Source organism: Mesoplodon bidens (assembly GCF_964165515.1).
Source record: "Mesoplodon bidens genome assembly, chromosome: 2".
NCBI classification, from domain to species: Eukaryota; Metazoa; Chordata; class Mammalia; order Artiodactyla; family Ziphiidae; genus Mesoplodon; species Mesoplodon bidens.
In genome coordinates this window covers 160486636-160511531 of record NC_138177.1, presented here as the reverse complement: position 1 = coordinate 160511531, position 24896 = coordinate 160486636, and the positions used below count along the sequence as shown (strand labels likewise).

Below are 24896 nucleotides of genomic sequence, written 5' to 3'. Positions count from 1 at the left end.
ATTCATAATGTTGTGAAACCATTACCACTATCTATTTCCAGAATTTTCACCACCCCAAAGAGAAACTCTGTCATCATTCAGCAATAACTCCCCATTCCTCTCTCCACACCCCCCCAACCCCCGCCCAGCCCCTGATAAATTCTCATCTACTTTCTGTCTCCATGAATGTCTACTCTAGAAATCTCATATAAGTGGAATCGTAATATTTGTCCTTTTGTGTCTGGCTTATTTCATTTAGCATAATGTTTTCAAGGTTCATCCATATTGTAGCATGTATCAGAATTTGATTCGTCTTTATGGCTGAATAATGTTCCATTGTATGTATATATCACACTTTGTTTATCCATTCATCCGCTGATGCACACTTGGGTTGTTTCCATATTCTGGCCATTGTGAATAACACTACCATGAGCATTGGTATACAAGTATCTGTTTGAGTCCTTGCTTTCAGTTCTTCTGGGTATATACTTAAGAGTGGAAGTGCTGGACCATATGGGAGTTTAATGTTTAGCTTTTTGAGGAACCACCAAACTGGCTAATTCCTACCTCTGTGGTTTTACTCATGTTGTTCCCTTCCCCTGAAATGCCTGCCTTCCATTTTTCACTTAACCAGCTCCCTAGATCATCAGAACAACTTGCGTCTCTTCTGTGAAACCTTCACTGAATGCAGCATCCTCTAACACTTCTCTTGCTTCACACTGGGTCCTAATTTCTTTCTTAAAGCCATCCAGTTGGTTGACTTACCCCAAGACACTTTGTGCTTACCTCTCTCCTAGCACTTGTCATCACAGGAAAGTGAATTACTTATATGTCTGTCTTCCCCACTAGACTCTGAACTCCTGGAGAGTAGGGATCATATCCTGTTTACCCGTATATACCTAGCGTTTCATTCCATAAATGTTTGTTGAACAAAATTGCTTGAAATACACCTTACTCCATCCTACTTCTCACTGGAAAGCTCTGCTTAATTTCTACCTCATCTTCAGAATTCTTGCCAACTACTTTAAAACATATAGCGCTGGTGGTTTAATTTCAGTACCTTCCATCAACGGTATCTACACTAATAATATTAATTATTTATTGAGCACCTATTATGTGTCAAGCACTATAGTGAGTGCTTTATATATACACATGACTTCCCTTATGGGGTAGGTATTATGCCAATTTTGTCAATGAAGAACTTACCAAAGTAACTTATCTAAGGTCATCACAGAACTAGGATGCAAAACCAAGTCTGACGCCAAAGCCAGAGCTCTTCCCACCCTACACCCTCTGAGACCTCACCCATGATCTCACCTTGAGCAATTATTTCAATGACATTGGCCAAAGTCTATATTGGAGCATACTAGATTTTCAGAGGTGTTAAGGAATTGCAATTGCTGAATTTAATCCCTAATTATTAATTAATGTCTATTAAATGTTGTATATTACAAAATAACCTCTCTCTCTATATAATATACAAAGGATAATACACAAGTGTACCCACCAGTCAATTTAGGAAACTGAACATTACCACAATCTAAGAAACTGAAGATTACCACAATCTCCCTTGTTTTTCCTATGCAAAAACTGAACCCTAGTTTTTGGGGAAGTGAGTCACTCAAGGAGATAGGGCTCCGCTGACTGTCCTGCAGCAGCATGAACACGGAGGCAGCCCCAGAAAACCGGCTGGACTCATGGTGGGGATTTGCTCAACCAGAGGGCTGGAGTTTGCCCTAAGGGGAAATTTGAAGCTAGGGTCCTGCCATATGTCACTTTCTCACTGGTCTCCTGGTGGAAGGGAACTTGTGTTGGAAAGAAACAGAATTAATTAGGAAGCATGGAACAATACAGCAGCTTTCAAACTTTTTATACTATAGTTCTCCTCTTTGAACCCAAGCTTTCAAGGCCTTCTGCCTCAAAGCTCTGCTCTGTGGGCTCAAGGCTCTGAAGGCTCAGTGAGGGCCACCGAGGCACATGTGGAGTCTCCTAACACTCCGACCTGGGGCCCCACGTTAGAAAATCTGAACACTTAAACTCGCTAGGTTTTAAGCCTTTTACACACCCCTATTCAATTTCCTTTTAATTCCTACCCTTATTCCTCCTTCTAACTAGTTCCTTACTTCTCCCCCCAAGGCCACCCATCCCTGTGGACTCCCACTATGAACCCAAGCCAAATCTGATTAATGGCTATAATGTCTAGAACTGAGAGTCTCTTTTTCTCTGGGTTCCAACTCACTGTGTGGTTTTGTGTGAGCCGGAGCTTGGAAGGCTGTGATTCATACATGCTTTAGTCAGTTTTCCCCTCCCAACCGCGAGGGACCACTTTGAGTGATGTGCTGACTGTAACCAGCTCCAGACAGCGATCTGATTACAGGTCTCTGCTGCCCAGAGGGCCTGAGACCGGCAGCTGGAGAAATGCTGATGCTTCTGCCCTCCCAGGAGCCACCAAGTCTGGAGAACACTAGGCCTTTGTCCCGAGGGTCAGGGAAATCCATTTGCTGCGGATTACAGCTGTGACAGAGGTTCCAGGGAAGTAGAGGGGAAAGAAACCGAAAACGGAGCCCTCCAAATGGAGCTTAAAGCCTTGGGGCAGAGTGGGGTGGGCTTCTCCTATGGAAGCGGAGACTGACGGGCGATGAGAGGTCTAGTCCCCCCCACAGAGGCTGCTGCTGTTATCACCCCTGTAGTGGCTCGGGGGACAGAGAGTTTGAAGAGGCAGGCGACGCTGTTCTTTGCTATGGCTCTGCCTCTCCTCTGGCTGCCTCTCTGTCCAGGAATAAGTCAGTATTAGCAAAGCGTTCAGGCTCTCTAGACTCAGGGGCCCGAGGGGAGGCCTCCTTATGCCTCCCTAAGTTACTGCATCAACCTAAGTGTCCTGATTTGCACTGATCTGATTATGCCTCTGGCAGCTGTCTGAGGTTACTGATACATTGGAAGCAGTCCAAATGGATTCAGCTCAAACCACCGCAGAAAGTTCCTTCTCTCTCCCCAGTCCTCTGCATGTTGTCTCCTTGAGTGTCTCTAGAAACCCAAGCAAATAAATGGGGGCTCACAAAGCAGAAATGAAGGATGAGAAGTTAAAACTGACCACACAGTCCTAGCCATCAAAATCGAACAATTTCATTGTGAAACAGAACCCAACAAATAAATTTAAAAAAATTTTAAGAAAGTCCTGGGATGCATTTATTTATTTTACTTTGTACTTTGAAATAATTTTAGACTTACAGAAAAGTTGGGAAAATAGCCAAGAGTTCCTATATACTCTTATGAACCACAGTATAATGATTAAAACCAGGAATGTCACATAGATACACTATTATTAAACAAATTACAGACCTTATTTGGTCCTTTTTCTGGTCCAGGATATCACATAGCATTTGGCTGTCACGCCTCCTTAGTCTCCTCCATTCTGTGACAGTTTAGTCTTGCCCTGTCTTTCATGCCATTGACATTTTTGACGAGTACTGGTCAATTATTCTCTAGACTGCCCCTCAATTTGAGTTTGCTTGGTGTATTTTTTTTTTCTCATGATTAGAACGAGGTTAGCCTTTTTTGGGGAAAAATACCACAGAAGTGATGTCATGTCCTTCCCAGCGCCTCATCTCAAGGGATACATGTTATCGATAGGTCTAACATTGGTGATGTTAACCACAGTTACCTGGTTAAGGTCAGAACCTCATAAATTTAAATGAAAAAGCTTTTTCTGAAAGCTCATTGTTTTCTTTGTAATTTAGCAAGTGTTTCCATAACAAGCTCGTGCTGGTTGGCTGAAGAATGTAAAGAGGAACAAGAAGGATTTGATCTCTTGTGGAGGGAACATACAGTTCACGCCACGTTAAGTAAACACTGAGTGTTTGCGGTGGAGGCACTTTAGTCTCACTGCTCTAAGACGGGGCAGCCGTACAGCCTGCATCACCTATGGCAGGGACTGGCACTTGTGTAACGGGCCTGAGAGCAAATATTTTAGGCTCTGCTGTGACCACGCAACTCTGCTGGGCAAAAGCAGTCACAGACAAGTCCTAAGTGGAGTGGGGCTGTGTTCCAATACAATATTAGTTACAAAAAGGGAGGTGGGCCGGGTTTGGCCTGCGGGCTGTAGTTTCCAGGGGCCCTGATCTGTGCACACCCACGTGGCTGACCGTGTACCTGCAGCAGCTTGGCTAACAGCATGGGCTTTGGTGTTGGAAAGACCTGGGTTCAAATTCTAACCAGGCCACGCATTAGCCGTGTGTCCTTGAGCACGTTAAGTCATCTTTTGGACCTCAATTTCTTCAGCAGTGAAATGAGACCCCATTTCCCTCATGGGCTGGTTAAATGCGATGTCTGTAAAGCACTGAGGACCATACTTAGCAAAGAGTAAGCATGTGATGAATGGCAAGGCTGCGAGCCTGATCTGGGATTTGGAAAATGATCACTTTAAGCATGTTACATAGTGAGGATCCCATAAGTTATTTTTATCATCGGTCACAGTCACGCTCAAAAGTCTCTTTATAAAAAAACATGGTCTGTTTTTTTTTTTTTCTCCCGGAACGCGGCCCTCTCACTGTTGTGGCCTCTCCTGTTGTGGAGCACAGGCTCCGGATGCGCAGGCTCAGCGGCCGTGGCTCATGGGCCCAGCCGCTCCGCGGCATGTGGGATTTTCCCGGACCGGGGCACGAACCCGCATCCCCTGCATCGGCAGGCGGACTCTCAACCACTGCGCCACCAGGGAAGCCCATCCATGGTCTGTTTTACCTGTTTAAATGTTTGTCTCTTTTTTAAAGGGCACTTTTCCAGAAGGCTCTTTAGGAACATAAGATTTAAAGGCAGCCCATCTCTATATTGAGCAAGAATGCGTGCACTAGAGCTGGCCTGCCTGGGCTCAACCTTCAGCTTCCCAGTTTGACTCTGAGCAAATTAGAAAGCCGCTCTAGGCTTCAGTCTCCTTACCTGTAAAACTGGGACAACGATACCACCTGGTAGGGTTATTTGGAGCATTAGATAGGTTAACACATAGACAGCAGTTAGAAATGTAACTGGCACTTAGTAAACACTTAAAAAATGTTAGCTGCTGTTGTCATGATACTATTAATTATTATTATTATTGACATTATTAAAGGTTCTTCAGTCTTTACTCCAGGGTTTAAAGAGGGATGCTATTCTACTGGTTTCCCAGAAGACAAACTTGGATCCAGTCATTATGTTAAGTTGGTGCCTAATGTTAGGACATCCATCTCTTTAATTTCCCAGCTAGCCATCATAGACTGTATCCATGTCCTTTCTTCTCTCACTTCAAATATTGCCTGTTATGGGCTGAACGGTGTGCCCTCAAAAAGATGTTCAGTTCCTAACCCCCAATATGTCAGAATGTGGCCTCATTTGGAAACAGGGTCATTGTAGATGTAATTACTTAAGATGAGGTCATACTGGCACAGGGTAGGCCCCTAATCCAATCTGACTGGTGTCCTTATAAAAGAATGCAATGTGAAGAGGCAGACATACACAAGGAGAAGACAGCCATGTGAAGATGGAGGCAGAGATTGGAGTTATGTTTTCATAAGCCAAGGGATACCCAGGGCCACCAGAAGCTGGGAGGAGACAAGGAAGTATGTCAGAGGGAGCATGGCCCTACTGACCTGGATTAAGACCTTGATATTGGACTTCTAACCTCCAGAACTATGGGGCAGTGCATTTCTGTTGTTTGAAGCCACCTAGATTATGGCACAGAAAGAGAGTAGGTTGGGGTAGGGTAAAAGAAGACTATTTCTTGAGAGAAAGATACTTTAATTTCCATCAATAACCTCAAACTTAGAAAAATCTTCTTTTGTATGTCTGGTGACAAAGTAAATTCTTCATGCTATGGTTTTAGTCAATTCTTCCTTGTTTAGTTTTAGTAGAGCTCTGCATTCCTGGGATTTATAGAGAGAAATCTCAGGAGTCAAGGCTATAAAAAGACCTCTATAGGGCTTCCCTGGTGGCGCAGTGGTTGAGAGTCCGCCTGCCGATGCAGGGGACGAGGGTTCGTGCCCCGGTCTGGGAGGATCCCACATGCCGTGGAGCAGCTGGGCCCGTGGGCCATGGCCGCTGGGCCTGCGCGTCCAGAGCCTGTGCTCCGCAACGGGAGAGGCCACATCAGTGAGAGGCCCGCGTACTGCAAAAAAATAAAAAAAAAAAAAAAAAAAAAAAAGACCTCTATAAAAAGCCTCTCCATACTAAGTTTCTCCACAGAGCACACATGCACACCTCCCTCCCCCATTTCCAGAGCATGCCATTTTCTGCTACTCCATCTCAGCCTTGAACTGGTCCGATGCTGGGTTAAACCATGGTAGGCTAGTCTTCCTGCCACTGCTACTTCTTGACAAGCATAACTAAGCCAGGACAGGGATCATGGGAAACAGCCAGGCTTTCAAAGTAATTGTTCAAGGGCATGGAAATTTATCTATAAAGTCTTCGCCAGCCTTTTTTTCCCCTCTTCTTCTTGTCCTACCCTCCAAACTGGATATACCTCAGACCTACCCAGTGGTTCTACAGGTATCTCTTGACTCCTTGTAGCACTTGAGGTTCAGAAGTTAGTTCACTCTGTGAACACCAGGGTTAAGAGTACCTTGGAGAAGGGGGGGCTACACTGAGGTGCTGCCACCTGAGCATGCTCCCCCCCAGAGCTTATTCCAAGGGTGAGGCTTCCTCCTTTAGAGTTTCCTTTTACATCCCCTATGAGGAGATTAGGAAATGGGGCTTTGAAAGATTATAGAGAGATAGGTTCCCTGGGATAGAAGTGGTACCTCCTGTTACGAAGACTCTTGGTCTGTATGTGAATGATCTTTTACCCACTAGGAGGCCGGTGGCTTTAGGCCTGGTGCTGGTAACCGATAATTCTTGCCATTTTGGGGGTACTTGCTCAGGGACAGGAGCTTGATATGCATGATTTCATTTATTCCTCACAACAAACCTATGACACAGGGATTATGTCTTCATTTTTCTCACAAGAAAACTGTGGTTCAGAGAGGTCCCATAACTTATGTGAGGCCATGGAGCTTGCAAATGGCAGGCGCAGGATCTGAAACCGGGGTTGCAAGTCCACACACAAGAGGCAGAATAACTTGTGCTCACTCCAGTCTAGGCCTCTCTGGGCCAGTGAGTTCTCATCAATTTAACTTGGTTCCTATTGCCTTCCTGAACAGACTGTCTCACAGGCGTTCGTTATCTCAAGCAGGGGGTCAGTCCACCGCGGGCCTGTCAACTGTAACTCTTCCAGGGCTTGCCTCGTACTCCAGAAATCACACCTGGAGTGATAACTGGGGCGTGTTTAACATTTGTAGGTCTTTCCTGTTCCTATTTTCAGATATATTATCTTACTTAGATATAAGCCTGGCCCTGTTGGCGGTGTTTACAAAATCATTTGCACAATCTAATTGAAAAGTAATACAAAACAAAAACAACTGCCCCACCGTCCTTTGGGGAGTAGGGATGAAGGAAACCTACCTTTCCCAAAAGCCCACTATGTGCCAGGCACAGGCTCAGGGAGGCAGCTCGATTTAGAAGAAAAAAGGAGGAGTTCCATATTCAGAGAAAGCTGCTTTGATTCCTGCCTCTGCTCTAGCTAGGAAACCTTAGACAGGTTACTTAACATCCGCAAGCCTCAGTTTCCTCATCTGTAAACAGTGCTAATGATACAGATTTTCAAGAGTTATTGGGAGAAGTGAATAATAAAATGCAAGCAAAACACCTAGCACAGTGAGTGGCACAGAAGAGGCATTTAATAATTATAAGCCTCCCTCTGCCTGCTTACTCTTTCTGGCGTTGGTTTGGAGTAGTAATTACTGCTGAGGAAGCAGGTGCTGAGTGGTCAAGTGACTTGCCCAAGATCACAAAGCTATTAATTGGCATAAACCAGAACAGTCTGAGAACAGAACTCAAGTCTGAACTGTAAATATGGGAAGTGCCTTGAACGTGGAGAAGGGAAAACGCTCGAAAATTTGGGCTTTTAATCCTTTACAATTATTGAACATATTCTTATTCCAGGCTTGATTATAAGTTCTTCCCCAGAGTCCAAAAAGCCCCATTCTCAAACTTTAGGAATTGCCTTCCTAAGAAAAAGGCGGGGGTGGGGGGGAAGGAAAAAACCCCCCGCCCCACCTACAGGTGAAACTGGAAGAAGTGATAACCAGGTAGACTTAACCATGGTGTGTGTGGTGTGTGTATGAGAGGGGCGTGTTCACGCATGTGCACTCATGCACATGTGTGCTGGGAAGGAAGGGGGAAAGCGAGAGACTAGAAGCTTATTAGCGTCTGCTGTTTCTAGATTAAGTGCCTCACACAGCTCCAAGCTCTGTGCGGTAAGAGTGCTTCAGAAATCCAGAGGGTAAGTGATCAATAAACACTGTTCTTGGAGCTACTTTTCATGCAGTGATTGGTTTGCCAGTTTGCAAGGTGTCTGGACTAGTTCTAAGCCTACATTACATTGTAAACAGGTGTACAACTTGAGATGTTAGCCTCCTTCCTCCACCCCTCTCTTCCCGTCTTCTTTGGGACAGTCCCCTCCTTAGGCCCTCACTGCTTCAGCCCAGCCCACCAGTTAAAGGACTCGGCCATTCCTGAGAGGCTTTCTCTTGCTGTGCTTCTGCCCCAGCGACTTGTCCTGGCAGCTGTTTCATAGCTTTGGGATCACAAAGCAATTGCAGAGTAACGCCACCCCCCCCAAATAGACACCCCCACCCCCACCCCCGGCCCAGCTCGGGGGCCTCCTTTCCCTCCTTTGTCCCAAATAATAGCCTCTAATTGCTATTAACATTCCTCTCTAGCACACACATAAGGCATGTCTGTGGTCAGCCTGTGATCTACTGTCACCACCAGTCTTTTGTTTCCTATTGTACTTGGAATGTTATGTTCTATTCCATTTTATACCCATGCGTTTGCTTTTCTTCTCTTGGCATACCTGCTGGCTTTTAGCTTCTTGTATTTCTAAACCATCTCACTACTGTTTGTGGAAGAAAACTATCTAAATGGGGTGGATCCCCCTCAATCTTCTACTCTTTCCAGTCAAGTGTACGTTTACCCTACTTTATTCCTCATATTTATAAAACTTAGGTAGCTAATTTTGATAGCTAGAATAGGACTGCAGAGTGGAAATTGTAAGGAGATAGATTTCAACTCAACAGAAAAAAGTGCTTACTAACAGTTGGAGTTGCTAAAAGTGAGTTTAGCAACTCACTTGAAGAAGTGAGTTTCCAGTCGGCGGAGGCAATCAAGCAGAGGGTGAGTCATGGCAGGTGTGGTTCGTGCAGTGTTTGCCTCTAGGGTCTCTTTTAACTCTGGTAGTGTATAGCCATGAAAATATTTTACCGGACACCAGAAATCCAAGTGAAAATGTAAGTTTTTGCTTATTTTTATAGTACCCTCCATTTATGAACGTTCTAAATGCTAGTCTTGTTTTTCAAGAGGCAGGTCAGCTCCTCACTGGTTTTCATCATTCTAGTTACCAACAAAAAGAATAAACTCCATTAGTGTGAACTTCCTGATTCTCATCATCTACTCAAATGAGAAACTATTGTTCTTATTTCATGGATGGGGCAGCCACAAAGTGGCTAAGTAGAGAAGCTGATCATTTCTTTTGTTGGACTTTCAGAACACTGGTTAAACACAAAACTAGTTCACCCAACCAACATCCATCCTTCCCATGTTTGTTGAGCAATTATTATGTGCTTGGTACTGAATGAAATACAAAAATGATTCAGATATTGACTCTGGAGTTAAAGTTTATGAGGAGGAATAAGAAAAGCACATAAATAAATATAACAGGAATTGGCAAACTTTTTCTGTCACGGGCCAGTTAGTAAATAGTTCAGGCTTTGAGGACCACTTACGGTCTCTGTTGCATACTCTTATTTGATCCCCATCCCCCAACCATTCCTAGTTTGCTGATCCCTGAAATGTAATAAGGTGTAAAGTGATAACCTTATTACATTTTGAATTAGCTGGAAGTTTCATTTGGGGTGGGCCTGCAAAGATGGGTTTGACTGGGACTTTGGAAGTGGGGAGGGGGCATTCTAGGTGGAAGGAGATCCTTCCCATTACACGCTGTCCTCCATTTTCTACTCTTACAGCAGGGGTTTTCAAAGAGTGGTCAGTATCATCCGGGAACTTATTAAAAATGCAAGATTTCAGGCCCAGAGTGGTTCGCAAACTTTAGCATACCTGAGAATCCACCTGGAGAGTTTGTCAAAACAGAGTACAGGCCCCACCTGCAGATCTGTGATACTGCTGGTCCAGGGACCACTGTCTCGGAGAGCATCTGTCACATCTGTGCATTGGGTGGTGATGTTGCCCTGCACCAGGTTCGTGCCATTTAGTGCACGTACTCAGAAAGGGGCTTTGAGCCACTGTAAGTTCAGGATGACTTTTTCCTCTGGGGCAGGGCCTTAGGCTCACCCACTGGAGGTAGTCAGTCACTGTGGAGGGCTGTCTGCTTGGGAGCCTGTTCCCTTCTGCGCTTGCTTATTGGCACACATTCTGTCTTGCTCCTGATACATTCGTGTATTTGTATCACTGTTACAAAATGGTCCCCTCCCATTGGGCAGGGGACTACCTCCACTGATCAGGCCCCAAAAAAAAAAGACAGTGCCTCTATTTTTGCATTCAAATTAAATGACTTCTAAAAACTCAGATGTCAAGCTCAGAGAGACTGAGCTGAGGAGGCGGGTAGAAGGGAAAGACAAGCCAGAGAGAGGACACAGAGGAATCTCAGAGGAGGCTGTGGGCAACCAGACACAGGAGGAGTCATTAATCTGGCAGGCATTGAATGGTACAAGGCAATTAGCTTGCCTGGGGTCGTAGCCAGCCAATGAAGTATGCAGCACGGCAATGGAGGGTCTAGTGTAAGGGCAGGGTCATTGCTAGGGAACTCAAAAGGAGGACAAGATAAGGGAGGTTAGAGGTGGGAAAGCCATCTGGGACTAGCGGGAAGGGAAAGGAAAGTACTAATAGTCTCTATGGATATTCATTACCCCGTGGAAGTGTCCAGGTGTAACTGTACACTTGTCAGGGCTTGCCATGCTGCTATTCGAGTATACAGTCTTGAAAATGATCTAAGTGCTCCAAAGTGCATGCGTGTGCACATGTGCCCACTTGCGCATGTGTACACACACACACTCACTCACACACACACACAAATGCTTTCTTCATGTTACTCTTCATTCACCTGCCAAGTCCAACCAGGCAGAAGGGTAGGCTGAGGACTGCCTGGCTGAAAAACAGTAGGACCACATGCCTAAACACTGGTGGAGTCATAACAGACACAATCCCAAACTTCAGTTTATGGGGCTTCCTTCCATATTTGAAAGCATGCTTGGATTTCCTCTGTCACACGCCTCTTTCACATGCACGTTCTCAGGTCTGTTCTTTGCAGGCATTCTGCAGCCACGCGAATGGGGTCTTATCTTCCTACACACACTCTCCAGACACATTCATTTATTCATCGTCACTTGGAGTCACTCTCATATATTAAGCACTACCTCCTGCTTCTAAAAATCACTTCAAATGTCAGAGTTGCTTCCATAGCTCCTGTTCCTGCTGTCTGTAGGAACTGCTAGCTTTGTCATACTTATAAGAAAGGAAAATGTACCAATATTGGCTTGACTGAGTAAAGAGCCCAACCCAAAGCAGATTGTCCTACCGTGGGATGCAGGTTTGTGGCTGTGGTGTCCCCGCCTTCAAGACCATCCCATTCATCTCTCTTTGTTCCACTCCCTCTCTCTTCCCGCACAACGCTGCAACCACACACCCGGGTTGGGAAAAAAAAAAAAGACAGCCTAATTTCCTGATGATTATGTTGTTACCTAGCAACAGCCAATAGGGGGCTGGGCTTTTTGCCTGCAGTATTTCATGCAAATAGTTTGGAGAAATTGCAGGGTAATCCAGGCTGCTTAGTCTGTCTTCTCAGGGGACGTATTACAAAATAAAACCAACCCAAAAGGGGACTCCTGAAGCCAGGCACATGCTTCAGATAGCAGGCCATCTGATCTCTTTTCCTCACCCCCTCTGCCCTGCACCCCCTGACAAAAGAACGCGGGTCCCACAGACAGACACTCAGGGAGGCCAAAAAGTTGAAAAGAGGGGCTCATTAGCAGCCATCCTTTACCCTGGATCTCTGTTCTGACAACTGGAGCCCAGAGCAACCTCTGATACTCTGGAAACCCTACTTCCCCGGGAAGGCAAGAACACTGCATTCTCAGTAGATGTCTGTGGAGGACATGAAGGAGGAGGCTCCACAGCCCTCCTGTTCAGAAAGGAGCTAAAATGTAGCACTTCTAGCCTGATTTAAGATCCTCGTCTATGCCCACTCTGGCCTGTCTCACGTGGGAAAACCTATTATTCACAACTGCATCCTTCCTGGTGCCCACTGGCAAATCCTTACTCAAATGGTCGAACAATGAGAGAAGCCACATCACTCAGAAGACCCCTTAAAGAGGTTTTTGTTGTTGCTGTTTTCCCAACAAGGATTGAGCATTTGATATACAACATTGTCAGGAGTCACACAAACCAGCTTTCTGTAAGGCTTAGGGGCTAGTTCACTCAGATCTGAACTGGTGTCATAAAAGGTAAACTCAGAAGACAGTGTCCAGGTCTGTCTCCCCTGGGGGAGTGGGCCAGGCTTCAGATGGTAGGGATCAGATTTCAGTGGTTTGTTTTGTTGTAGTTGTTGACTCAATGCTCAGTAATCAGCTGCTGGATAGCTCCTCCCTGTTGTCTTAACACCGCCTCTAGCCAGCAGTCTTGCAAAGGTGTGTTGCTGGTTCCATGGTGAATAGCCAGAGCAGCCCAAGTTACCACTGGATGGAAAACCAACTCGAAATCCTTATCCTACTCACATGGGCCTTTTACATATTTGTAAGACAAGAGATAACTACACTTCAATCATTATAGGGAGGTGGTGACAGCTCTTCAACCTCTGACATTCACAGCCTTGCCATCCATTAAGGAACCAAAGAAAAGAACTGTCAATCTGCCCTTGTTCAGAAAGGCAGAGTTAAGGAATCCCACTCATCTGGGGGGTTGGAAACTCTCTTCCCACCCCAATCCTATGGTGAATTTCAGAAAATGCTTTGAGCCAGGCACATTTATCCTCATAACCTTGGAAATCATACAATAAGCCCCATTTTATAGAAGAGGAAACTGATGAGTAACTTGGTCAAGTGATACAAGGTGGAAAACTGGGATCAGAAAGCTGGTCTTTTTACTCCGAAGTCTGCATTGTGACATCCAGATCATCCTAGACCATACCTAAGTCTTTACAGCAGTAAAAATAAAGGAAAAAAGGGAACAGCAACAGAAAGCCACTTTTCAAAGTAAAAAACCAAAAAAACACTAAACGTTTTGCATTTAATATAGTGAAATATATCTCCAGTGATTCTTACCTCTGGTTGCACATTAGAACCACCAGATGATTATGTCAGAAACAATTACACCTGGGCCACAATCCAAACTAATTAATTAATTATTTAAGAATTTCTGGGGATAAGGGGGAGGCATTGTATTTTATTATTTTATTTTTATTATTATTATTTTTTGCGGTACTTAGGCCTCTCCCTGTTGTGGCCTCTCCCGTTGTGGAGCACAGGCTCCAGACGCGCAGGCTCAGCGGCCATGGCTCACGGGCCCAGCCACTCTGCGGCATGTGGGATCTTCCGGCACCGGGGCATGAACCCGTGTCCCCTGCATTGGCAGGCGGACTCTCAACCACTGCGCCACCAGGGAAGCCCGAGGCATTGTATTTTAAAAGCTCCTCAAGCACAACTGCTTTGGAAAATGGTCTGGCAGTTTCTATTTTTTTTTTTTTTTTTTTTGCGGTACGCAGGCCTCTCACTGCTGTGGCCTCTCCCATTGCGGAGCACAGGCTCCGGACGCGCAAGCTCAGCGGCCATGGCTCACGGGCCTAGCCGCTCTGCGGCATGTGGGACCCTCCCGGACCGGGGCACCAACCCATGTCCCCTGCATCAGCAGGCGGACTGTCAACCACTGCGCCACCAGGGAAGCCCCTGGCAGTTTCTTATAAAAATAAACATATACCTACCCTATTACTCAGAAATTCCATTCTTAGGAATTTATTCAAGGAAAATGAAAACATCTGTCCATTAAAAAGTCTAATACAAACATGTTCCTGGCAGCCTTATTCATATTAGCTAAAAAACTGAGGTACATCCATACGGTGGAATACTAGTCAGCAATAGAAAGGAACAAACTATCCATCCATACAGGCAACACCATGGATGTATCTCAAAAATACTATGCTGGATGAAGGAAACCTTACACAAGAGTGCAAACTGTATGGTTCCACTTACGTGAAGTTTTAGGAATAGGAAAAGTTAATCTAGGGTGGGAAATATCAGAGTGGTGATTACCTCTGGAAGTGGAGGGATGGGGGATAACTGGAAGCGGGCATGAGGGGACTTCCGGGGTGATGGCAATGTTCTATATGGTGATAGGGGTTGGTTTACATTAATGTATATTATATGTATACATATACATAGTACATGTATCTGTCAAAACTTACAGAATGGTGTACTTCAGGTCTGTACATTTCATTGTACATAAATTTTACCTCAAAAGAAAAAAGAAACAAATATTGAACTCCAGTTAATGATATGCATGCTGAAGTGTTTAGGGGTGAAGCATTCTGATGCCTGCAACGTACTTTGAAACTGCACAAAAAAGAAGCTAGACTCATGAATGGATAGAGGGATGGATAGTTAGATAGATATGTGATAGGGCAAGCATGGTAAAATGCTAACTATAGAATCTAGAAAAATATACATATATAATATTCGCTGTATAATTCTTTCAACATTTTCATATGCTAAGAATTTTCATAAATAAATAAATATTGGGGGGAAAAGCTCCCCAGGTGATACCAGTGAGCAGACATTGGGATAAAAGATTCATTTTAATTGTCTTAGTTGAAAAGTACGAAATGAATAATGCTGTGTCCCTAATCTCCAGAGATGATTGCAATCACCCCCTCAACACACACACACACACACACACACACACACACACAGAAAAGAAAAAAAAATCTGAAACCCTGGAATAAATGAATAAATGGTCAAGTTGAAATAAGACTTCCTAGAGTCAGGCTAAATCTTATGAGGACACTATGGCCTACTTCACACTGGACTTAAGTAGGACACATCATTTGACATATTGTCTGATGAGACAAAATGTTTGAAATGAGGACAGCTCTGGAAAATCTAGGCAATATGGTGGCTATACTTAAGCTCTAGAACTGGAAACCCTTAAACCATGCTCAGCAAGTATGAGAGTGAAGTGCTATTCACTACTCAGCATTTGGCTTAAAAGCTCCTATTTAGCCCCTGATTCTCCTCCAGGGCTTGTACGTCTGGGCTTCTCAGAGTGTAATTTTCCCTCCTCCATTTTCTCCCGGTTGGACCACAAATCCATAGGGATCATGCAGGGTCGGGCATTAGAGAGGGAGAAGCTGGTGTGTGGTGCTCCAAAGGATCGGCATGGACAGTTGATTTCAACGGGGTGGGGAAAGGGTGAGGGGAGGAGTAATGGGGGAAATAATGCAGTCAAGTGCAACACGGAGCCCCTATTCCCTGAGCTGCCCCATTTATTCTGCGTAATTGCTTCACTTCCACCGGCGGTGCATCTCAAAATGAATTTCATTACTGGTGCCTTGGATATCATATTGATTACCAGTTTCATCGATTCTTATCTTGCTAATTAGCATATAAATTAGCCATTTGGGGGAGGCATTAGGCAAAATTGAATTTTCTCCTTAACCTTCTTTCAGAAGGTAAATGAAAATGGATGTGGCCTGTTAAGGCCCATGGCCTTCCCGTGACAGATCTAAGTGCTGTTCACAGCCAAGGAACCCTTTCCTTGGGGCGAGAGAGGTTCATGGGAGCAGCCTTCCTACCCTACCCATTGGATGATACCGCTGCCGTCAGAGGCCCTTCAGAGGTATCAAGAAAATTTGAGGCAGAGGGTAGACCTGCAAGCAGAGACATGTTCCCTTGGAGGAGACACTCTGCGCCGATGGACAACAGTGTCCGCTTCCACATACACATGATGCAGTGGTGTTTACTTCCAAGGCTGGAACCGAGAACGCCATTCTGCTCTTCGGTTCAGCAGTAAGATGAAGGCTCTGGAATCAGATAATCTGGGTTGGAATGCCTGCTCTGCCCCTTACCAGCTATGTAATCTTGAGCACTTTATCCTCTTGAAGGCTTACACTGTCCTCATCTGTAAAATGGGGACAATCACAGCACTGCCTTCATTGGGTAGCTGTGAGGATGAAGAGAGAGAATGTATTTGGAGCACAGAGCCTGGCACCCAGCAGAGCTCACAGAATGTCAGTGTTCTTCAGCAGAGAAGAATCTTAGGAAACCAGGTGCCAGGGTTCTCCAGAGGGAGCTCTCAGCTTCAAAGGAAATGTTACTCCGAACTCCCAGGTGCTTAATCCCTAGAACAGGTCATGGGCCATTAGTCAGGCCAGCTTGGTTCTTGCTACTCAAGACCTGAGCCTCAGACCAGCAGATGACATCACCCGGGAGCAGCCTTAAAACGAAGACTCTTAGGCCCCATCCTAGATCAGCTGAATCAGAATCTGCATTGTAACAAGATTTCTGGGTGATTCACATGCATATTAAAACTTGAGAAGTACTGTTTTAAGTTATCCCCTGTTATGGACTGAATGTTTGTGTCCACCCAAAATACGTATGTTGAATCCCTACCCCCTCAGTGTGATGGCATTAGGAGGTGAGGCCTTTGGGAGGTAATTAGGATTAGATGAGGTCATGAGGGTGGAGCCTTCATGAATGGGATTAGTGCCCTTATAAGAGCTACCAGAGAGCTTGCTTCCTCTGCTCTGCTCTCTGCCATGTGAGGATATAAGAAGTCAGCCGTCTGCAACCCAGAAGAGGGCTCTCATCAGAAGCCTATGATGCTGGCACCCTGATTTTGGACTTCCAGCCTCCAACGCTGTGAGAAATACATGTCTGCTGTTTATAAGTCACCAGTTTATGGTATTTTGTTATAGCAGCCCAAGCTAAGACATCCTCTTAATTAATCTTCCACGGTTAGAGAAGAAAGTGACTTGGAGGTCACCTAGTTAAAACGGGAATCTCAGAAAGGTGAGGTAACTTGCCTAGAGCCAGTCCAGGGCAGAGCCCAGACGAGGCTTTCAGTCTGCAGACGCTGAGACTGGTCCTGGATCAGTGGTGCCTCCAGTGGCACAGAAGGTGGCAGTTTTGACCCTGCCTCGAGATACAGCCACAGGGGCTTTGGAAGAGGGAGATTCTGTTTCGTTTGGAATATTGTCAGGGGCTTTGCATCCCAGTGACTCGGATGACCTCAGCGGAGGATACAGATGTGATAGAGGAAAATACAGAAGTGCATTCTTCTCACCCTTGATCCCCTCTGCACGCCCCTGCCCTTTGAACTCAGAATGCTTCAGGTGAGGACACACAAGAACTGCTAACAGGGATGCTCCGGAGAAGGTGACTGAGTGGCAGAGGAACGTGGGGGATGAGAGATAGGGTGGGGGGCTGTTTTCACTGTATACCCTTTATAGCTTTTAAATTTTTTTCCCTATGCATATAAAACATATTCAGAAGTTAGTCAAGAATAATTTTAAAAAGAACGCCTCAGATAGATATGCAGTTAAAAACAATATCCCATCTGGCCCTGACATTTGATCATCTAGCCCTACTTACAACTGTACTTTTTCTCTCTCTCCTCCTGAAACCTGAAACTTTAAAGCATTTGTGGAAGGATGGAATAAATAGCGGTGGAACGATTCTCAGGCTGGTATAAAGATATAAACACTGATCTTGCCTCTGCCCTATGACTCAGACTAAGTTTTTTCCTCATTAGGAGGTGAAATGCTTTACAAACTTTTAAATGGCATTAAATAAGTGTAATTATGATCTAACCCCATCTCACCCATTAAATCACAGCGAGAGGGAGGAGAGGACTTTTCTCTAACAGGATTTCCTCTAGATTTGGAATAACCAGTAAAAATGGAAGGGGATGAAGCAGGTTACAAACATAACATGCATAATATAAATTCATTTTTGTGAATTCCACACTACTGAATGTATAGCTAGCTGGGAGGACATGTACCAAAATGTTAATAGCAGTTGCTTGGGGTGGTATGGTTACTGCTGATTCTCATCTTCTTATTTGTGCCTTTACTTATTTTCCAAATTGCCTATATTTTAAAAAGTAACTGGGCTTAAACGCCACAATATTCTTAGCACAAAACATAAGTGAAAAATGAACATGTCAGGGAAAGAATGTTCATTCTCCATCTGAACAAGTCCTGGCCATTCAGAAGCTGGGGGTGCAGTAGGTGCAGACACCTGCTGACCAGGGCTGGGGGTAGTCCTCGCTTCCTAAGTACACATTCCAGTGGACCCAGGAACTACTGGCTGGGTGTCAGAGCTAGGAAGCACACGAAGATGGGAGGTGGTGGACTCCTGGGATCGTCTCCTAGCAGAGAGTGCAACTCCTGACCCAGACACTGACCCTGAAGTGTTCCTGGGCAGGTCACTCAATCCAGTTCACCTCGTCAGCCTAACTTAGTGCTGCTTGGGCAGTAGGTGGAACAGACACAGTTTCTGCCTGTAAGGACCTTGACAATATTGTAAGGAAAATAGAAATATATACAGGGAACTACAACACAAGGCAGAAAGTGGAGAACCCTACCATGGACATACAAAGTGAAGAGTGGAACAAAGCAGTGTGGGGTAGTGGCTTTGGGGTTACCCAGGCCTGGGATGGGATACACCTGTCACCTACTACCAGTGTGACTGAGGACAAGGTGCCGTACCTCACTGAGTCATTATTTCCTCATCTGTAAAATGGAATAACCACCCTTGAAGGGACACTGTGAGGGGCAGACAGGATCCCTGTAAAACTTCTAGAACAGCACTCACACAAGTAGGCGCTCACAGAAGCTACTGCAGTTGTCATTACTTTGGATGATAAGCTGACCAGGGCCACAAGGGCCACATTACAGAAAGTTAGGGTCACCACGGTCCCCATTTAGAAAAAGTTCTATGGAGTCATACAATTATAGGTGAACGGATACCAAAAAGCTCAGTCACTGGTGTCAAGGTTTCCTGGCTGACGCCACACAAACAGGCCAGTCTTTTTATTTGCTGTAATAGACTTGAACATTGCCCTTGGAGATATGTAAAGAGTTTGCTTTGCCTCTGGACAACCTTCTGTTTCCCAGGCCGTACATGACCCAGTGAGTGGTTTACATCCTAGAGTTGTGACTTAGTCCACGTTTTTGAAATTTCTGTAGCAAGCCTCCTCTACCAGTCATTGAATTTGGCAAAGAAGCTGGTGCTACTGGGGAATGGGGACAGGAGAGAATAAAGGAATAGAAGTCACAACCCTGACCCCAAGAACTTTTAGGTGGGAATGATCAGGATATGTGTGGGGGAGGGGAGGTGGGGAAGAGGGTAGCTTTAAAATATTTATAAGATAATAGTAAGTGGATGGAACTAATTCATAATTATGCCTAATTTTCCCAGTAACTATGTTTCTGAAAATTGATGTGTTAATATTTGTATTTACAAGGCCCTGGGGGCTCATAGAAATCAGTAAGAGGATTGGGCCAGATACTTTTTTGATGTAGCACTGGAATAAACCCTGCTCTTGAGAGCCCACTGTTGGCATCTCTTCTGAACTCTGCATTCTGTGACATCATGTTGGTAGCTTGAAACTGGTCATGGTGGGAGTATTTACACCCCACCAGAAATCAGCAAGTGCTACAAATCAGGGCTTTTTTGAGTGTATGGGAGAGGAGAGAGAGGAGCTGGTTGTTAAACATTTATCAGCACATCACTGAATGAAACCAAAGAGGGATTCCCAGAACAAATCCACACATTTATGAACACTTGTTATCTGACAGCTGGGTATGTCAGATCAATAGAGAAGGGATGGATATTTCTTTAAACAGTGCTGGGAAAATCAGGTATCTACATGGAAAAAAATGAAACTGATAGCCCATTTCACACCAAATTAATTTTTAAGTGGAAATATTTAAGTGGAAAATACAGAAATATAAGACTTTTAGAAGAAAATCATAATGACTTCAGTCATTATGGGTTTTTTAAACAAGAAAAGACTGATAAATTTGACTATATTAAAATTAAAAACTTCTATTTATTAAAAGGCACCATAAAGAAAGTGAAATTCAAACCTCACACTGATAAAAATATTTTCGACACACATCATCAAAAAAGAATTTGCATCCAAAATATTAAAGAATACCTATGAACCAATGAGAAAAAGGTACAACAGAAAAACAGACAATAGACTTGACTGGATTTTCTCTTTTGTGAAATACTACATGGCCAATAAGCATACAAAAAACATTCACCGGTCAGAATGGCCATCATTAAAATAACATCATTACAAATAACAAATGCTGGAGAGGGTGTAGAGAAAAGGGAACCCTCCTACACTGTTGGTGGGAATGTAAGTTGGTGCAGCCACTGTGGAGAACAGTATGGTGGTTCCTCAGAAAACTAAAAATAGACTTACTATATGATCCAGCAATCCCACTCCTGGGCATATATCCAGACAAAACTATAACTCAAAAAGATACATGCACCCCAATGCTCATAGCAGTACTATTCACAATAGCTAAGACATGGAAACAACCCAAATGTCCATTGACAGATGAATGGATAAATAAGATGTGGTACATATATACAATGGAATACTACTCAGCCATAAAAAAGAATGAAATAATGTCATTTGCAGCAACATGGATGCAACTAGAGATTATCATACTAAGTGAAGTAAGTCAGAAAGAGAAAGAAAAATCCCATATGATATCACTTATATGTGAAATCTAACATATGACACAAATGAAGCTATCTATGAAACAGAAACAGAATCAGGGACATCGAGAATAGACTGATGGTTGCCAAGGGGGAGGGAGGTGGGAGAGGGATGGACTGGGAGTTTGGGATTAGCAGATGGAAACTGGTATATATAGAATGGATAAACAACAAGGTCCTGCTATATAGTACAAGGAGCTATATTCAATATCCTGGGATAAACCATAATGGAAAAGAATATGAAAAAGAATGTATATGTGTATAACTGAGTCACTTTGCTATACAGCAGTAATTAACACAACATTGTAAACAACTATACTTCAATTAAAAGAAGTTTGCCTTATAAGGAGAAAAATGCAAATTAAAACCACAATGAGATAAAATTTCATAGCCATCAGGCAGGCAGCAATTTTAGAGTTTGACAATGTCAAACACTGGGGAGGATCTAGGGCAGTGGTTACTCTCACACAGAAAGGGTAGGAATGTAAATTGACACACCACTTTAGGGAACAGATGGACATATCCATATGACCCAGCATTTCCATTCCTATGTATACACCCATCCTAGAAACACTCTTACACAAGTTCATAAGGCAGCACATATGGTGATATTCATGATGGTGTTGCTGGTTACAGCAAAAATGGGAAGTGACCCAAATGTCCATCAAAAGCAGAATGTCAAAGTAAATGGTGGTATATTTATTCAACAGAATACTATATATAACAGTGAAAACAAACGACATACAGTCTCATCATCACCCCAGACAGATCAGAAAAACATAATGTTGGCCAACAGAAGCAAGACCCAAAAAAGTGGATACAGTATGATTCCATTTACACAGAATTCAAAACAGTCAAAACTAAAAAGTATATTGTAAAAAAAAAAAACCAGTGTATTGTTTAGGGAACCATTCATATGTGGTAAAACTATAAAGAAAAGCAAGGGGGCACTTATCCCTTAAGTACTGGCAGAGTGGTATCTCTGGGCGGAGAAGAAGTTGCTAGCAGGGAGGGGCAGACAGGTGTCTCCTAAGATTCTCTCAACTTGGGTGATCAGTAAATGTTGTTCACTTTATAATTATTCTTTAAATTCTGCACATACATATGATACATATTCCTGCATTATTAAACATTTCACAGTAAAATGAACAAATATATCCAGTGTCTACCCTGTGCAAAGGCACCAGGGATGCAAAGCTAAGACTGACTCAGATTCTACACTGCTCTGCTAAAACGACTTTCACTGAGGTCACGGGCTTCAATGTCACTAAATCTAATAATCATTTTCATTCCTTGTTCTCCTTGATGTCTCAGCAGCACTGCTGACCCTCCTCTCTCCTTGGAAAGGTGTCTAACTTTGGCTTTCATGAAACCACATTCTCCTAGCCATTCCTCTCAATCTCCTGCAGAGGCTGGTTTCCCACCGCCTAACCATTACATGCTGGAGTTGCTCAAGGTTCAGCCCTGGAACCTCGTTTTTTTCGTACTTTATCCTCTCTCTCTCTAGACATTCACAGCCACCCCCATGGCTTCAATTACCTTGTGTATATCAAAGAGTTAGAGCTCCAGCTCAGACCTCTCCCCTGAGACCCAGGCTGATGTATCCCATTATCTAGTCAACATCTCTATCTACTTGGATGTTTCAAAAGCCTCTAAATCTTAACCTGTTCAAAATGAAACTTATGATTTCCCTCCAAAATGAGCCTTCTTGTATTCTCTCTCAGTGAATGGCACAACCAGTAATCCTGGACAAATATTACACCATGAAGGCAAAGAGCCTTTTGTTTTTCCTCCTGTAAGATGAAAGAACTTGCTCTTTTCTTCCTAGGAAAGAGTTGAAAACAAAGAAAATTATTTTGGTTACAGCTGTAAGTAGAAATGAAACCTTTCAAAAAACATCATCTGGCAATTTAGGCTTCCTCCACAGAGGGAGCTCAACAAAGTTAGTTTCTTTCCCTCTAATTAAGAGCTTTTCTGAAACACAACAGTACTGCTATATGATTAAAGTGTTTTCCCCCCTCCTCCTTTCAACCCACTGTGCACATTTTCTTGTCCCTTCTTTCCCTTTTTAAAAAACACTATAGTTTTGTATACAATAGGTTCTTAAATAGTTTGATGTTTTTCTTCATTTTCTGTTTCTACTTTTTTCCTATTTCCCCTAGCTTACCTCTCCCTGACTGAATGAGAAGATGGTATTTCAATCAACATACATCTATTGAGCACCTATTGTGTGCACTCTGGTGAGCAAGATAAGATTCCTACTCTCACGTGTTTTATATCTGGGGCAGGGAGGAAATAATTAAGACATCAGATAATAATATGTGCTAATTAGGGAATTAAAATAGGGTCATGTGGGCTTCCCTGGCGGCACAGTGGTTGAGAATCTGCCTGCCAATGCAGGGGACATGGGTTCGAGCCCTGGTCTGGGAAGATCCCACATGCCGCGGAGCAGCTGGCCCTGTGAGCCACAATTACTGAGCCTGCGCGTCTGGAGCCTGTGCTCCGCAACAAGAGATGATTCGATAGTGAGAGGCCCGCGCACCGCGATGAGCAGTGGCCCCCACTTGCCGCAACTAGAGAAAGCCCTCGCACAGAAATGAAGACCCAACACAGCCATAAATAAATAAATAAAATTAAAAAAAAATTGGGTCATGTAATGGGGAATGACTAGTGGCTACATTAGGCTGGTGGTCAGGAAAGGCTTTGCTGAGGAGGTTATGGTTAAAATTGAGATCAAACTACAAGGAGACAGCCATTGTGTCCCAGAAAAAGTGATGAGTTAGAGCAAAGTCCCTAAGATAGAAACAGACAGCATGATTGATGGCTGCACAGTAGACTTAAGGGCCAGTGACATAAAATGAGAGGGTCTAATCTAAATGATCAGATCACACAGGGCTGTGTACCCAGGGTAAGAAGCTGGAGTTCACTTTTTTAGAAATATACTATTTTTATGCCTGTAGGTTCTATAGGGATGTTCTCATTTTCATTCTTTTTTTTTGGCCGTGCCACGTGGTAGGCGGGATCTCAGTCCCCTGACCAGGGATCAAACCCGTGCCCCCTGAAGTAGAAGCACAGAGTCTTAACCACTTAACGACTGGACCACCAGGGAAGTCCCTCATTCTTGAAATTGGTAATCTTTGTACTTTTTTTCTTCACTACTCTTTATAAGGATTTTGAATCTTATTAGTCTTTAAAAAGAACCAATTTTTGGTTTTGTTGATCCTCTCTATGAATGTTTTCTTTTTTTTTTAAATTTATTTATTTATTTATTTATGGCTGTGTTGGGTCTTCGTTTCTGTGCGAGGGCTTTCTCTAGTTGCGGCAAGCGGGGGCCACTCTTCATTGCAGTGCGCGGGCCTCTCACTATCGCGGCCTCTCTTGTTGCGGAGCACAGGCTCCAGACGCACAGGCTTAGTAGTTATGGCTCACGGGCCTAGTTGCTCCGCGGCATGTGGGATCCTCCCAGACCAGGGCTCGAACCCGTGTCCCCTGCATTAGCAGGCAGATTCTCAACCACTGCGCCACCAGGGAAGCCCCTGAATGTTTTCTCTTTCACTAATTTCTATTCTTGTCTTATTTCCTTCCTTCTACTTTTTTTGGATTTAATTTGCTGTTTTTTTCCCCTAACTTCTTGAGATGGGTGAGTTTAAAACTATAAAATCCCCTTTAACTCAGCTTTATTTACACCCCAGGAGTTTTTTTATATACGGTATTTTTCATTATCATTCAGTTACTTCTAATTTCTACTGTGATTTGTTCTTTGACCCATGGGTTACATAGAAGTGTACTGCTTAATTTTGAAATATTTGGGGCACAGTATGCGTCTCCAGTCACCTTTTTCTTATTGTTCTTAATGATACCAATGTCAGAGAGCATAATTATGTGCAATTTTAATCTTTTGGAATGTGTTGAACTAGCTGTATGTCCAGTATATATATGGTCAACTTTGATAAATGTTCCACGTGTGCTCTTGAAGAGAATATGTATTCTATAGTTAAGTACAGGATTCTATAAATGCCCATCAGTGAAATTAGCTGTTATTCAAATCTTATATAT

General features: G+C 43.8%; 1 long non-coding RNA gene across 1 annotated transcript; it reads left to right on the top strand.

Annotated features, from left to right (window-relative positions):
* The first annotated feature begins 16300 nt into the window (after nt 1-16300).
* Nucleotides 16301-24233, top strand: LOC308612977. Its single transcript, XR_014015197.1, has 3 exons — nt 16301-17434; nt 23003-23080; nt 23857-24233. It is a non-coding gene; the product is annotated as an uncharacterized lncRNA (long non-coding RNA).
* The last annotated feature ends 663 nt before the right edge of the window (nt 24234-24896 follow it).